We start from the raw sequence: 16,633 nt of genomic DNA, 5'->3' as shown, positions 1-16,633 counted from the left end.
GGGCGGATGCTGCTGGGGAGGCAGATGCGGTGCGGGGGATCTGGCTGGGGGCAGCAGGGGCAGAGTGGGCCGGGGGAGGGTCCGAGCGCTGTCCTGGGATGTCCGAGCGCTGTCCTGGGGTGTCCGAGCGCTGTCCTGGGGTGTCCGAGCGCTGTCCTGGGGTGTCCGAGCGCTGTCCTGGGGTGTCCGAGCGCTCTCCTGGGATGTCCGAGCGCTCTCCTGGGATGTCCGAGCGCTGTCCTGGGGTGTCCGAGCGCTGTCCTGGGGTGTCCGAGCTCTCTCCTGGGATGTCCGAGCGCTGTCCTGGGATGTCCGAGCGCTGTCCTGGGGTGTCCGAGCTCTCTCCTGGGATGTCCGAGCGCTCTCCTGGGATGTCCGAGCGCTGTCCTGGGATGTCCGAGCGCTGTCCTGGGCACACCGGGGGTCCGGAGCGGGCGGGGGGGGCGGCTCCGTTTGGGGCGGGGGCGCAGCGCGGGGAGCAGCGCCGGCCAGCAGGGGGCGCTCAGGGGAGCGGCGAGGGGGCGTGGCCGGGGGCGTGCCCGCGCGGGGGGCGGGCCCTTAATGGGCGTGGCTCGGCGTGGGGGGCGTGTCGCTGCGGGCGGTGGGCGGGGCCTGTCGGCGGCGGCGCGGCGGGGCCGGGCGGGCGGGCGGGCGGCGAGCGGCGGCCGCGCTGTCAGGCCGGTGTCGGTGTGATGAAGATTGGCGGGCAGGTAGGGCTGTCACTCACGGCGGGGCCGCCGCGCGGGGGCGGGCGGAGCCGCGGAGCCCGGCGGACAAAGCGGCGCGGGCGGCGGGGCACGTGCGGCGACGGCGGGGACACCCCCCCCCCACCCCCCATCCCCTCCGGTGTGGGAAGTAACTTGCCGTTCCCGCCGCCTCCCCGGCCGTGCGGGGCCGGGGCAGCGCGGGCCGCCCGTCCCCGGTGTCCGGTTCCCCCTGCGGGCTGACCTCCGGCCGGTTGTGCCACTGCGGTTCTCCGCCGTGAGCCCCTCGGCCGGGCGCGATAATTTCGGGGGGACGCAGCGCTCGGGGCGGGCTGCACCCCCTGCTCCCCATCCGCCGGCCGGCTGCGGCCATCGGGAGGGGGCATGTCCGGTGATGGCGGGTCGCGCACCCCCGGCCGCTCACAGACCCCCCGAAGGCTGCAGCCCCCCCCCACAAGTTGCAGCCGCCGCTGCCCGGTTGCAGAACCCCGGGAGGGCGCCGGGGCTTTTCGGGGGGCCGTGCCCCGCGGCCGGCTGCAGCCTCCTCCCGCCTGCCGTGCTTTTAGGGGGGCTGCGACCCCCGGCCGGGGGCAGACCCCCCCCAGCCGGCTCCGGATCCCCCCTCCCCTCCCTTTCCAGTGCTCCCCCCGGGGGTCGCGGCCCCCCGTGCTCGCTGCCGTGGCGGCGGAGCCCCGAGCTCCGGGAGCGCTCCCGCGGCGGGGCTGCCCCGGCCCCTGGGGGCTGCAGCCCCCCCCGAGCGGGTGCGACCCCCCCGGGCTGCTCGGAGCCCTCTGCCAGGGATGCCAGCCCCCCTCGGCTGGCCACAGCTCCCCCTCGGCGGGGCCGCAGCCCCCCCAGCTGGTCACCACCCCCGGGGAGGGCTGGTGGCCCCCAGCTCGGGGCGTTTGGTGGCCGGGAAGTTGCCCCCCGTGCCGGGTGGGTGGGGGGGGCGCTTCATCCGCAGCATCCCCGCTGTGCAAAGCACCCGCTGAGCTCGGGGTGTCCCCCCCCGGTGCCCCCGGGACACCCGCTGGCGGCGGGGGGACAGCAGTGCCACCTCGCAGGGCCTCATGCGGGCTCGCCGCCAGTGCCCGGGCAGTGGCCCTGGCAGGAATGCCGCATCCCGCCGCCTCTCCCGGGACAAACCCTGCGTGCACCCCGAGATCCCCCGAGTGCCGCCTTCTCCCGGCGCACCCCATTTCCCCCAGGGCACCCCTTTCCCCCTGGAGCGCTCCACGGGACCCCTTGGCAGCTCCCCCCATCCCGCAGGGTTGGATGAACACTCCAGAAATCCCTTTTAGTGGCTCTGCAGCAATGCAGGGAGGGCTTCTTCTTCTTAATAATAATAATAATTATCATCATTTGAAATTTATCCTGGAATTTTTTGTTGCATTTCTGTCTGCGGGAGGGTGGCTCTGCCGGTGGCATTGTGCAACTCGGGAAGTTTTGCCGAGGCTTTGAGGTGTCCCTCCACTTCATCCCGGTCCTCGCCTGGTGTCCAAGCTCAACTTGGGCTCCGGCTCTTTGTTTGGGCTCTTCCCGGTTTTTCTCGCTCCCAAGGATCTTTTTTCCCACTATCTCGCCGCCCACCGGGTAACGGGAAACCCTAAACCCGGCAGGATATTTTCAAACTCCCAGCCGGGGAGATTAGATTGAGGAAAGGGGGGGGGATGGATTATTTTTGGCTGGGATGCGGGACAGCTGTCTGCCGGGGAGAAGCAGAAAATAGGAGAGGAAATGGCTTAATTTGGCTTTTTTCAACTTATTTTGCCTTTAAATCCTGAAAGGTTTTGGGGTTGGAGTGGGGAAAAGCAGAGCGTGGCTCGGTGGACATGGCTGTGATGAAACTTTTGGGCATCGTGCCTCCAAAAGCACTGACTCGCTGTGGCTGGCATCATCCCCTTGTGGAAAAGTGGCTGCTCCCTGAAAAAAAACACCCCAAAACCTTTGGGGTCTGATGTTTGGGGGGGCTCTTTCCAGCCTCATGTGGATGGGGAGGGGGGTTTGAGTGAATCAGTTGGATTTTGGGAGATTTGGGTGAAAAAACAGCGCCTCGTTTTGGGTTTAAGCTATATGGGGCAGGCGGATGATGGGATCAGGATTCCCCCTTATTTTTTTTCCCCTCCTCCCTCCTATTTTATTTAACTCCCTGCACTGAGATTCCTTCGTTAGGAGCAAAAGTTAATTGCTTGAGGCTAATTACAGGAGAGGTTAATAGGGGAGCTGGCGATGTCAGGAAGAGAAGGAGATGCCGTGTTCCTTAGCATCCCAAAACTGGGCTTTTTAAGGCACTTTGCAGCCCTTGTCCCTCAAAGCCAGCCCATAAACCCCTTCATTTTAACCCGAGATCTTTATAATATTAGATATTTATTTATAAATAACATTAAACACTCCTTGATATCATGGGGTGAGGGAAAAAACAGGGAGAAAAGTGATGCTGAGCTTCCCCACTGAGCTTGTAGGAACATATTCCATTTTCCTTCCAACGTTTTTGGGAGGGGGAAATAAAGGAAATTTCATTTTTTATGGAAATCTTCCTTTCTTTGAGGAAATTACCTTTTCAAAAAGTTATGCATTTTTTATGGGAAACCTTTTTTTTTTTTAGGGAAAAGTGGTTTTTTTTTGAAGGAAGTCACCTTTTTTTAAGGAAATCTCATCTTTTTTCTTAAGGTTTTTTTTTTTTTTTTTTAATTAAGGAAATCTCCTCTTTTGGATGAAATGCATGAAGTTGTATTGGTAGAAGAGTGTTTTACTCCTCTGGCACAACAGGAATAACTGTTTTTCCAACTCAAGGATAAAACAAGACCCTCATGGGGCAGTTTTGGATTTTGGGTCATTTTGGCTTTTCCAGGGAACTTCTGAATTACTTCTTGTCTTCTTTCCAAGTTGATGGACAGCACCTGTAAATCTCTGAGTGATAACAGGGTTTTTTTTTGTTTGGTTTTTTTTTTTTTTTTTTTTTTTTTTATCCTCCCACAAAACTTAAGTATTGGCTTGGTCCTGCTGGGAAGAGCATCCTTCAGCCCTCCATCCTCATCCTCAGGGATGCAGGACTGCACCTCTGGGTACCAGCTGCATCCTGGTTGGGTTTGTGTGATGGATTCTTGGGATATTTCCTGAAGACAAGGAGAAAATTAACCTGGGCTGCTGGGACGCCCCAGTCTGGCACAGCTGGTTTTCCTGGGAGCTGCTGTGGCTTGAAGGAATCAGTGAAGTGAGGCAGGGTGATGGGATGGGGCAGCTGAGATGGGTGGGAGGGATGCAAGGAGAAACAGCCCACGCTTCCTAAAGTCAGGAGGAAACTTTTGCCACATTTAGGGATAAACTAAGGGAGATTTGGCATCTGCAGTCCTGGTGGGAAAGCCAGATCGAGCAGCAGGATCATCTTTGTTTTAGGCCATGGCTAGTGCTGATGCATCCCAGCATCCTGTCCCCCGTTATTCCCCACCCTCTCTTCACTCCAGCATGTGGAAAGCTGCTTTTTTGGGGTGTTAGTGGGATAATTTACTGGATCCAGAGAATTCCCAGTTGCATTTAATATCCCACGCACTGTCGAGTAACTTGATTCCCAAATAATTTTTGCCACCACCAAAGAGGGTGTTAACAAATGCCCTCTAATTAGCCCAAAAATAAATTAATTCCCAGCGTCATTAGTCAGATCATTAAGATGCCGGCTCCAAATAATAATCCTGAAGGATGGGAATTAATCCTCAATTAAATTTAAACTCGGGTTTATCTGTGCCTGCAGCCCTGCAAGGACTGAGGTGGTGCTCCAGGTAATGCCCGTGGGCAGACCCGGGCGGGATGGGATGGGATGGAGCCACGATCCTGGTGGGATGGAGCCGTGGTCCCAGTGGGATCAGGCTGCCTTTGCCCAGCTGTGGTTTGCAGCTGTATAAATAAGAAGGGAATTTGGCCTCAGTGCTTCCCAACTGCTTCATTATATCCTATTTTTTTGGCTTTTCCTCTTCCAAGGAGGAACACAAACCCTGGCTACTCCCAACTCTGGTTAACTGGTGTTTGTTAAATAGTTGAGTTGCAAAAGGCCTTCAAGACCATCAGGTCCAGCTGTGAAATCCACCACTAAACCACTTCCCAAAGCACCATGTCTACAATTTTTTAAGAATTTTTATTTACTTCTTACCTATTTTAATTTAATTTTAATTTCATGTTATTTCTTATTTAATTTTTTGGTTTGTTTTCTTTTTATTTTAGATTAACTGATTTAGTTTTGGTTTTATTTTTGTTTTATTTTTTATCTTAATTTTTTAAAACGTTTTTATTTAATTTTTTTTCTGCTATATCACGATTTGATTTTTTTTTTTACCATGACTTTCATTTTCCAGGTCGTGTTTCCCCCACCTTTCAGCATCCTGTGCCACCTGTCCCATACAAAGTATAATCCCAAATATCCAAGCAGCCTCACCAAAAAGCCATAAACCCTCAGGTTTGGGTATGCAGCACTGCTGATACTCCCCAAAAACCAGATTATTTTGGTGCAGGTGGAGGAGAGAGTGAAACCCAACTTGTGTAGAGGGGAAAAAAATTCCCCCCGAATGTTCAATCCGGAGCTTTTGGCTTTAAGAAGGTGTTACAAAAACTATGAAAAATGTTATTACTGAACCCAGAGTTTCTGGCCAGGTTTCCCCTTCCCTGGCTGTGCTGGCTGCCAGGATCCCTGCCAGAAATCTCAGAAAGCCAATTAAAAATAATCCCAATTTTGGACCAGCCATGGGAAGCTTCTATTTTATGTCTTCCCCCATTTCGTGTTTGTTTGAGGATGTGTTTGGGAGTGGGAAAATCCCGGGAGGGAGCAGGAGCAGCCTCAGCCTCCCCAGGAGCCAGGGGCTCCTCCAGCCTTGGCTTAAAGCTTCAACCCCTTGGAAATTTCTCCATCCCAGGAAAAGCTGGTTTTGTTTTCCTTTTTCCCATTTCCCCTCCCTTTCCCATAATTTTGCTCCTTTCCTCCCTTCCTCCCCCTTTTCTCCTTTCCCCCCCCCCCTTTTCCACCTTTTCTCCTTTATTTTTTTTTACTATTTTCCTTTGTCTTCTTTTTCCCATCTTTTCTTTTTTCGCCTTTTCCCTTTTTCTGTGTTTCCTTTTTTGTTTTCTCCTTTATTTTCTTTCTTTTTTCCCTTATTTTAAAATATTTTCCATTTTCTGTTTTATTTTTTCCTTGATTGACCTTATTTTCCTTCTTTACCTTTCTAAAATCTCTTCTCTTCCCCTTTTTGCATTGTTTTCCTTTTTTTTCCCCTAAAAAAAAGGGAAATGTTTAATGTTTTTTCCCTTTTCCTCTCTGTCTTTCTCACTCTTATTTTTTCCCTTTTCTGCCCTTTTAAATTTTCTTTTTTGCCTTTTCCTCTTTCCCTTTCCCATTTTATATATATATTTTTTTAACTTCTCTTTTTTTCCTTTACTATTTTGCCATTTTTTCCTCTATGTTCCCCCTTTTTACCCATTATTTTTACCCATTATTTTATTTAGTTATATTTACCAACCCTGTCCAAGCAGCAAACCCAACATTTCCCAGCCCAGACTCTCTGATGTCACCCCCAATGCCACACGCCCTGCCACCAGCAAGGCAAAACTTGGCCAAATAATGGAAAAAAAAATTGCAATATTGATCTGTAGCAGTTTCCTTTCCCATACCAGATCAGCAGTGTGTTATTCCCAGGATTTTTTGGTGGAAGCAGGACCAGCCTCTCCCAGCTCCATCACTCCCAGGTACGTCGAGGGCACTTTATGGCTTTATAAAGCCCTTCAAATGTTTTTTTTAAAACACTCCTTGACGCTTCCAAGGCAAGTTTGAGAACAGCAATTACCAGCTCCCGGATCCCTGGGCGAATTCCCACGGCGCTGGTGGATGTAAACCACTTTAGACATTTTTAATGCTCCTGAGCAATAAATTTAAAAGGGAATTTATTGTTCCAAGCTGCTAATTTCTCCATCCCAAGGCCTGTTGCTGCTGCTGATGCCGAGCTGGGAGCCTGGATGGAGATTTTGATGCTTTTGCCTATTTGATTTTTCTCCTTTTCCCCCTGTTTTGTATTTTCACCCTATCTCCACTATCTTCATGCTGCCTCTTTCCAAAGGGAGGGCTCCTGGTGAGTGAGGCTGATGAACTGAGCCCTCTCCAGGTCTTGTATTTTATTATCCCCTTCATCAGCTCATAATAAATAATTATAAATAATTGGCTCAGGCGTGGTGGGTGGAGGTCTCCCCTCCAGACCATCCTGCATCCCATGCTCTCCATCCCACTTCTTGCATCCTGCATCCCCTCCCTGACCTTGCTCTGACTCACCCAATTTAGATAGAATTATTAAAAAAAAAAAAACAAAATCTGGATTCTGAGGAGATGAACTTTGCTGGAGGAGTTAAAAAAAAAAAAAAAAAAAAAAGAAATAAATTCTTATTATTTTTTATCTCAATCCCAAGAAAATCCCATTTATATAAAATGCCTGCAAAGGTCTTTTAATGCATTTTATGTGCAGAAATTGGTTTCTTTATATCTTGCTGCCAGATCCAAGGTCTCGTAACTCCTGCAATTAATTAATTGCTCTAAAACAAAAATAATGAAGTGAGGCCCTTTGTCAGTGGGATGGTAAAGAACAAACTTAACTATCATAAAAAGTGAACCAAAAAAAAAGTAATGCATACTCAATAACCAATAAAAAGTAAATAATTAAAGATAATAACACAAATGAAATACTAAATGGTATTAAAGGGTTGTTTTCCTATAAGGTGATGCTGGTGTGATTTTTAGATTTAGATTTTTTTTAGATCCTTGCCCAACTTCAGGGATGCTGGTGCCAGTTTTAGGAATGCCAGGGACAATTTTCATAGATGCAGTTTTAGTGATGCTCCTTCAGTTTTAGGAATGATGGTGCAACTTTAGGGATGCTCATCTACCCTCAGTGATGCTGCTCTAATTTTAATGATGCAGGTGCAGTTTTAGGGCTGCAGGTGCAATTTTAGGGATGCTGGTGTGGGTTCAGTGATGCTGGTGTAATTTTAGGGATGCTGGTGCAATTTTAGGGATGCTGGTGCAATTTTAGGAATGCTGGTGCAGTTTTAGGGATGCTGGTGCAGTTTTAGGGGTGCTGGTGCAGTTTTAGGGGTGCTGGTGTGGGTTCAGTGATGCTGGTGCAGTTTTAGGGATGCTGGTGCAGTTTTTGGGGTACTGATGCAGTTTTAGGGATGCTGGTGCAGTTTTAGGGATGCTGGTGCAATTTTAGGGATGCTGGTGCAGTTTTAGGAATGCTGGTGCAGTTTTAGGGATGCTGGTGCAATTTTAGGGATGCTGGTGCAGTTTTAGGGGTGCTGGTGCAGTTTTAGGGGTGCTGGTGTGGGTTCAGTGATGCTGGTGCAGTTTTTGGGGTACTGATGCAGTTTTAGGGGTGCTGGTGTGGGTTCAGTGATGCTGGTGCAGTTTTTGGGGTACTGATGCAGTTTTAGGGATGCCTATCCAATTTTAAGTGTCGCTCATCCGATTTTAGCGATGCTGCTCCAATTTTGTGGGTGCTTATCCAAATTTGAGGCTGCTTGTGCAGTTCTGCTGCATTTTTACCAGCACTTGTCCATTCCTAGTGATGCTCCTCCAGCTCCTGGCTGCGACTCCCCCAGGCCAGGAACCCTCATGGGCATATTCCCCATTCCCACTGTTTTCCCAGATATAAATCTGACCCCCCCCAATCTCACTGTCTCAACCATCACTTCTTATCAAGTTTTTTTTTCCACTCTTTTTGGACATTTCAGTGTTTTCTCCTCATACCAGGAGCCACCTCTTGCTGTTGGGGAGCTTTTCCTTCTTTTCAACGTGACCTTTGCCATCTTAATCCCACCCTGTACCATGCTAAATCTTTCCTCCTTGCCTAAACAACCTCCAAGAGTTTTTTTTTTTTTTTTACCCTCTTCTTTGCCTTTTAAATTTAACACCCCAAACAGTGGAGCTGAAGGTCCTGGTGAGAGTATTTATGCTAAAACCACTAAATAAAGCGATTTAGTAGCATCTTGAATAGTTGAGTACCTGGCAAGTGGCCAAGGTTATCTCAAGGTAGAGACATCAGGGGGGTTATTTTCCCTGCAACCATTTATGCAGGGATTTGGCTCAACAGGGGAAAAGCCAGAGAAATTCCCAGTGCTGTTATCCCTGCAGGAATTACTGGGAGCGTTTTCACCCTGAGTTAATTGTGCTTGGAGAGGGGCTCAGTGCAGCAGGGCTGTGATAAGTTGGGAAGGGCTCAAGGATTGGGAAGTGGCAGAAATGGTGTCCCAGCCTCTGGTTTGGTGTAAATCTGGTGTAAATCGAGTGTAAATCTGGGAAGTGATGGGGTGAGACCCTGCTGCAAGGTGGGATTTAATTCCCTTAGCAAGACTCCCATCACCCAGCTGCTGCAGCCATGCACCCCACGCCCCAGTCCTGCCCTGGGGGGCTGCTCCCCCATCCCACGGCATCGCTGCTGTGGGGTGGGGGCACCCCATGCCCCCTGCAGCACCCCTGAGCCGAGCAGACAGAATTCCACCCTTTGTTTCCTGTTCGCCGGCTCCACTTCGGGAGGCTGGAGCGCTCAACAAGCCCCTCTTTGTGCTAATTTAATTAATGGCCAGGGCTGAGGGCAGTGGGGATGAGACACGGTGGCTATAAATACCTGCTGGGGGGGTGGGGGGGGCTGTCAGCCCAGTGGCAACTCAACCAGGATCTAATTAATCTCAATTAATTGACTCAGAATAAAACCCGATCGACTGATTGATTTATACTCGAAAGCCAAAGGTTGATTGGGTTCTCATAGAAAGTTATCGATGGATCAATTTGTAATGGAAAGTCAGGAGTTGGTTTGCTCATAATAAAAATTTATTGGCTGATTCGAGGTAGAAAATTGTGGGTTGATTGATTTATAATGGGAAATTTGTTGATTGATTCATAATAGGAAATAGTGGGTTGATTAATAGTAAAAAAGTATGGATTGATTTACACTAGGAAATTATTGATGGATTTATAATAGAAATTAATGGATTGATCGGGTTGTAACAGAAAACTATTGATTTATAATAAAAATAGTGGTTGATTTATAGTGGAAAATTATCAATCAATTGATTGATAAGAGGGAATTATCATGCAGGAGAGCAGTATGAGTGCTGGGCAATTTTAGGGGAGGAAAATCTTGTCCCCCATAGCAAAGCGCAGCTGGTGATCAACCTGTTCATGCATTCCTAAAGGAAAATAACTTTTCTGATGCAAACTAAACATCCCAGTGGTGATTTCCAGGGAAAAAATCCCCTTGGATGCACGTGCACACACTCCTGGTGCTCCTCCTGCCAGTGCCTGAGTGCATTTTCAGTTTCCTGGATAATTCCTTGTCCCTGTGCTGTTTTTTTTTTTTTTTTTTTTGGTTGCAACCTGAATTTCAAACTTTACATTCCATTTGCAAGCGAGGAAGGGGAATAACACGGAGATGGGTTCTCTAAAGCTGCAGCAATGGAGTCAAAAAGAAATTTGAAACTTGCTGCTGAGTGAGTTTTAGCTGCCAAAAGTGATGTTGATCTTCCACAGGAGATGGAGGTGATTTTTCTATAAATGAAAAAAAAACCCGACTATAAATGATAGTTTTCAATGAAGAGATTAGGATATGTTAGCGAACTTTTATGATGTAATAGAGTATAATATATACAATACATTTATATATATATATATATATATGTGTATATATATACACACATATATAGTATATAACATAAATAATAATTACAATCAATACAATTAATAGAAATATGTCCAATATAAAGTTCTTTTACTGTACAATAAAATTAAGCAGTGACATGGCTGCAAGAGTGGGGATGATCCTAAATCTGAGATTTTTGGCCCCAAACAGCAAAAATCCCCATTCAACTAATAGCGCAGCAGGGGAAAAAAAAAAAATCAGTGAATCACAATTTCCTTCCACATTATTTTGCTATTTTGGCACATGGAGCATCACATCTTTCTGCTGTCTGGGTAAGGAACCCTGAGCGTGTCACTGGCAGGGACCAAGTGCAAAGTTCTTATTTATTTATTTTTAACGTCCACAGGAGAACTCCCCAAATACAATATAAACATCCACCAAATCCCTCTGTGATCCCAAGCTCTGGATCTCAGCTGCATCTTTGTGTCCACTGCACCATTAATTAACACGATTTCCAAATATTTGCTGAAATCCAAAGTGCTTTTTGCCCCTGGTGTGCATTTATTCTCCTTCCTAGAAATAAAGTAAGGCAAATCATTAACACCAACGATTCGGGTGCCTGTTATTACATTTAACATTTCTATTTCCATTCCCTTTAAGACGGGGTGTAGTCCCCGTTTATTTTAGGGGTGCTGGGTCCGTGTCACATGAAACTGAGGGGAATTGTTGGTGAAATGATATCCCCAATCCTAAAATAGCTGCGTTCCGGCACGGCCCCGCAATCCCCCGCTGGATCCTGCAACCTGAGCCCCGGCAGCCTCGGGGCACGGCCGGGCCAGCGCCTCCCTCGGTGACATCCCGGCTTTATTTACATGAGCTCGCTCCTCCTTTTGCTGTCAGGCCATCCAAACAGCTCGTGCCTGCAGCCCTGGTTTAGTTTTCCACGTGAACAGCTTGAATCCTTGTGGGAAAAATCTGGGAATTGAGTGTATCTGTGTTGGGTGCCTGATTTGCTCCCTGTGCGTAGGGAGCTGGAGCATCCCTACTCCAGCCTGGGATAATCCTGTATCCCTGCTCACAGGGAGCTGGAGCATCCCTGAGCATCCCTGCTCCAGCCTGGGATAATCCTCTGTCCCTGCTCACAGGGAGCTGGAGCATCCCTGCTCCAGCCCAGGATGATCCTGTATCCCTGCTCACAGGGAGCTGGAGCATCCCTGCTCCAGCCTGGGATAATCCTGTATCCCTGCTCACAGGGAGCTGGAGCATCTCTGCTCCAACCTGGGATAATCCATCATTCCCATCCTCCCCAGCCCTAGGTGGCTCCTCAACAATAGGAGTATTTTTAAAAAAATTATTCCCCATGGCATTTTTAAGAAAAAAAAAAGGGATTTTTCCTCTAGGAAAAAGCTCCCCAGCCTGCAGTGGGGTTTGGGGTGGGTGGAGGGAGCCATCCCAAACAGGAGCTGGGAGTGGGGCCTGGCTGTGGGATGCTGGCAGGGCAGCTGGCCTCTCGCTCCCACTATGATTTGGGGCATTAATACAACCACTGGGTTTTACTGGGATGTTACTGGATATTTTGGCTCCTGGGCGGGGCCATTTGATTGGAAAATGCAGAGAATTTGAATTTTTCCAAGTGTTGATGATGTCAACTCACATCTGTATTTGCACAACTTCACAGAAATACTCCACATCCACTTCTAATCCCAGTTTTCCTAGAATGAAGACCTTTACTCCTACCCAAATTTATGGGCAAAAGTTTTTTGTGGTGTTTTTGGGTTTTTTAAATTTTTTTTTCTGGTTTAGTTTTGTTTAGTTTAGTCCAAAGGGAAAGTTTGGGATGAGTCTTATCTCCATCCCTTTAGGAGCAGGGATATTTGTGCACTGGATTTTTGTTTCAAGGCAAGCAAAAATCACGAAGTAATTAAATTTCTACTGGGATGAAGCAGGGCTGGGGAAAAAGTTGGATGGGAGAGAGTGAAAATAGGGATTTGGAATCCCTGAGTCCTACAGCAGCATCCCTGTCTTGCTGGGTTAGAGGTTTGGGTGGGTTTTTTCCTGCTTTGTGGTGGGGAAATTGTTTTCGTTTCTCTAGGGAAAAAGAAAAAGAAAAAAGAAATTTGGTTAAAAAAAAGGAAGTAAAGAAGGAAAAATGGTAATGAAAAATGGGGGAAAAAAGAAAATAAAAGAAAAAAAGAAACTTGGTAAAAAAATAAAAAAGAAAAAGTGATGAAAAAGGGAGAAAAAAAAAATAAAATTTAAAAACTGGTTGAAAAGAAACAATAAAGCAAAATTGGAAAAAAGAAAAAATGGATTAAAAACAAAAGGGAAAATGTGGAAAAGAATAGAAAAAGAAAATAGAAAAAGGAAAATTGGTAAAAGAAAATCGAATTGGAAAAAAAATTAGAAGAATATTAGAAGATAAAATTGGAAAAAAGAAAAAGAAAAGAAAGAAAATTGGAAAAAAAAAAAAAAAGAAAAGGAGATAAGAAGCAGCTATCCCCCAGCTGAAGGTGGAGTCCCAGCTCGGTGTTTTTCAGCATTCCTCTCCATCTCTGCCTTCTCCCAGGGGCGTTTTCCCCTCTCCTGCTGCCTGCAGCATTCCAGGGGCTGGGAGATGCTCCAGCCCCTCCCTCTCAGCCCCGGGCTGTCCCGCAGGTCCGGCTGCCCGGGAGGGACCTCGGGACACAGGAGCCCCCCCGGCGGTGCAGGATTCTGTTCGAGTTCCAAAGCTGGCATTAAGTGGACATGATTTCTTCCCACAGCCCATTAATTTTGGTTTATTGCTGGCCTGATGGCCATTACCCTTTTTTTTCCCCCCGCCAGCTCCTTCCCCCATTAGGTTTGTACAATTAGCAAAATACGAGCCATTAATGCGGCGTGGGGGCTGCAGATGGGATTTTGGGATGCTCTGATGCCAGTGAGGCATCCCAGGAGCTGCCCCATACCCCGCAGGGATGTGCATCACCTGCTCCTGGCAGGATTTTGGGATGCAAAGCCATTTCTGTGGCTGAGGAAGGAATGCAGCCACATCCTGAACTTGCTCCTGGCAGGATTTTGGGATGTAGCTGAGGGATGGATAGAGCCACGTCCTGAAATCCTGGCAGCATTTTGGGATGTGAAGCCATTCCTATAGGTGAGGGATGGATGCAGCCACATCCTGAACCCCCTCCTGGTAGGATTTTGGGATGTAGCTGAGGGATAGATGGAGCCATGTCCTGAACTTGCTCCTTGCAGTATTTTGGGATGTAAAGCCATTCCTGTAGGTGAGGGATGGATGCAGCCACGTCCTGAACCTGCTCCTGGCAGGATTTTGGGATGTAAAGCCATTCCTGTAGGTGAGGGATGGATGCAGCCACGTCCTGAACCCGCTCCTGGAAGGATTTTGGGATGCACAGCCATTCCTGTAGGTGAGGGATGGATGGGGCCATGTCCTGAACCTGCTCCTGGTAGGATTTTGGGATGTAAAGCCATTCCTGTAGCTGATGCAGCCACATCCTGAACCCGCTCCTGGAAGGATTTTGGGATCTAAAGCCATTCCTGTGGCTGAGGGATGGATGCAGCCACATCCTGAACCCGCTCCTGGAAGGATTTTGGGATGCACAGCCATTCCTGTAGGTGAGGGATGGATGGGGCCATGTCCTGAACCTGCTCCTGGTAGGATTTTGGGATCTAAAGCCATTCCTGTGGCTGAGGGATGGATGCAGCCACATCCTGAACCTGCTCCTGGAAGGATTTTGGGATCTAAAGCCATTCCTGTGGCTGAGGGATGGATGCACCACGTCCTGCCTGGGCTGGGCTTGCCCATGGAGCATCCCAGAGCGAGGCAGGAGCGGTGTCACCTCTGTCCTGTCCTTTTGTGTCACCTGCTGCTCATGACCTGGAGAGCCAAGTGTGAAAACACCCACAGCTTTAGGGTAAAAAAGCCTCCTGTAAGAGCTGGAAATAATAACAAAATCTCTTAAAATAACTTAAAAAATGGCATTTGCATCACTCAGTGCTCAGTGCCCGAGGCACCTGAGACCCCTTGAGGGCACCTGTGGGAAGGATTTCAGCAGGGCACCCACGGTGGCAGAGGCCATGGGATGGCACTTGATTGGCACAGACCCTTACAGGGCACCCTAATTAGCAAAGATGCTCGTGGGGTACAAAAAATAAAGATGCCAAGCAGGCACCCAAATCAGGAAAGGTCATTGCAGGGCCTTTAATTAGCAGAGAGAGCCTGGTGTGGCACCTGCATGGGCAGAGATGGTGGCATGGGACCCAAATTAGCCAAGGCACTCTCAGGGTGTGTGGATGAGCCGAGGTCCTTGCAGGGTTCCCAAATTAATGACCTCATCAGAGTGCCCAGATCAGCAAAGCTCCTCACAGAGCACCCTAATTAGCAAAGACCCTGACGTGGCACCCTAATTAACAAAGACTGGGTTGGTACCCCAGTCATCAAGGGTGCTTGCAGGGCACCCAAATTAAAGACTCCAGCCAGGCCCCCTAATTAGCAAAGGGGCTTGTAGGGTACCCAAATCAGCCAAGGTCCCCATGGAGCGCCCCAATTAGCAAAGGTGCTCACAGGGCACCTCAATTAAAGCCTCCCACACACCAAAGGTCCGTGCAGAGCACCCAAATTCCAGAGTCATTCTCACTTTTAGCATGGAAATCCCCCAAAACTCACCAAGGAAGGAAATTGCCAAAACCCCACAAGTGTCAAACATCCTTCGCTGCCGGGCTGGTCACTCCCATCTCATCCCAAAATGGATTTTAGCACGTCTGATGCCCAAGGTCTGTAATTCCTATCCAAACCTGGTGCCCCTCAGTAGTTTTCCTTAAAAACAGCTTTTCAGTAAAATCTGACTTTCAGATGAAACTAGATTTTAAATAAAACCACATTTTCCAATTTTTTTTTTTTGGTGTCCCTAGAGTGGGATCTGGTAAGGATCTTTAAAGGATAAACTCCTTTTGCCTGACAAAAATTAAGTGGGTTTTGCTCAAAACTCATGGCAAATTCATGGCAGAAGTTGGACAACAGTAAATTGAGCCCAAGATGTAGAAAAAAATTGATGGATATTGCAAAAAAATTCAAATAATTGCGTTAATTGCAGCCTCTGAATCAATTTTAAAGGCAGTGCAAATAATATACTATCTATCTATTTATATATTTATATATATTATATGTATACATTATAAATAACATATATATGTTTATTTATTTATAGAGGAATATAAAATATACAGTGTTGGGGAATATATTTAGGAATAGAAAATATTGGGAAATATTGTGTGTATTGAAGAAAATTAGATCATATTCCCTGTATATATATTGGGAAATACAATGTTTTATACATTTCTATTTATGTAAATATGGCGTATTGGAGGATATAGTGGAAGAACATATTTGGGAATGTAATACATGGGGAATACATGTACTGGGCCTTTATCAGCTGGGATTTAATTGGCATTTCTCAATTACCTGCTGCTCTGTGTGACATCAGGTGGGTCATTCCCTCAGCATCCATCATCACCCTGCTCCATCATCTCACTCCACCTGGAACCTGATGCATCCCTGGGTGGTTTTCAGTGAGCTCATCTTCACTCTGCATCTAAAAAACTCCCAAATTTCCCAGCTTTTTCGGTGCTGATGGCAATATCGTGTCCTTCTTCCAGACTTGGGAGCTGATGGGGGTGGGAATCATCATTTTAGGGATGCTCAGACTTGGAGCTGGAGGCTGCTGCTGGGTGAGGTCCCTAGGGATTCCTCTTGAACAAGAGCTATATAAATGTAATTATAGATATAAAACTCGTGAGTGTTCGCTGGGCACCGATTTTATGAAGTTTTGCCTTTTTCCCCCCCATTTTTTAAGGCATCCTGCAGGACTTCCTGGTAAAGGGAAGGCTTCTCTTGCCCTGAACTGATGATTTTCACGGGTGGCTCAGTGGCATCCTGCTGAAGTGGGAGGTTAGAGACCAGCGGGTCCTTTCCCACTGCTCTGGCCGTGTCGTCACCTCCGAGGGTCAGTCCTGGTGAATTCTGAAGCAGCCCAGCTTGTGCTCTCAGCTCTTTTAGCTTTCCCTGGCTTCTGAGCTGCCTGAACAATGCCCTTGGTGTTCTGGCACGTGGAGGCCACGGTGCTCCCAGGCGTCATTAGGGACCAGCGTGAAAACACCCACAGCTTTAGGGTAAAAATCCCTCCTGTAAGAGCTGGAAATAATAACAAAATCTCTGAAAATAACTTTAAAACATGGCGTTTGCATCACTCAATGCTCAGTGGCGGGATG

At 48.0% G+C, this 16,633-nt stretch overlaps 1 protein-coding gene across 7 annotated transcripts in view; it reads left to right on the top strand.

The window, feature by feature from the left end:
* Positions 1 to 663: 663 nt before the first annotated feature.
* Positions 664 to 16,633, top strand: part of PKNOX2 (PBX/knotted 1 homeobox 2) — an 89,887-nt gene continuing 73,917 nt past the window's right edge. For 5 of the 7 annotated variants that reach the window (XM_053997027.1, XM_053997028.1, XM_053997026.1 and 2 more), the window contains exon 1: positions 669 to 710. The gene's annotated coding sequence lies outside the window, so the exon portion shown is untranslated. Of the gene's footprint in view, positions 711 to 6,361; positions 6,432 to 16,633 lie in introns of those variants that run through there. The other 2 variants (XM_053997032.1, XM_053997033.1) reach the window with 2 other exon arrangements.

Source organism: Vidua macroura, chromosome 22 (genome assembly GCF_024509145.1).
Source record: "Vidua macroura isolate BioBank_ID:100142 chromosome 22, ASM2450914v1, whole genome shotgun sequence".
Taxonomy (NCBI): domain Eukaryota; kingdom Metazoa; phylum Chordata; class Aves; order Passeriformes; family Viduidae; genus Vidua; species Vidua macroura.
This window is presented reverse-complemented; position numbering and strand designations above follow the sequence as displayed.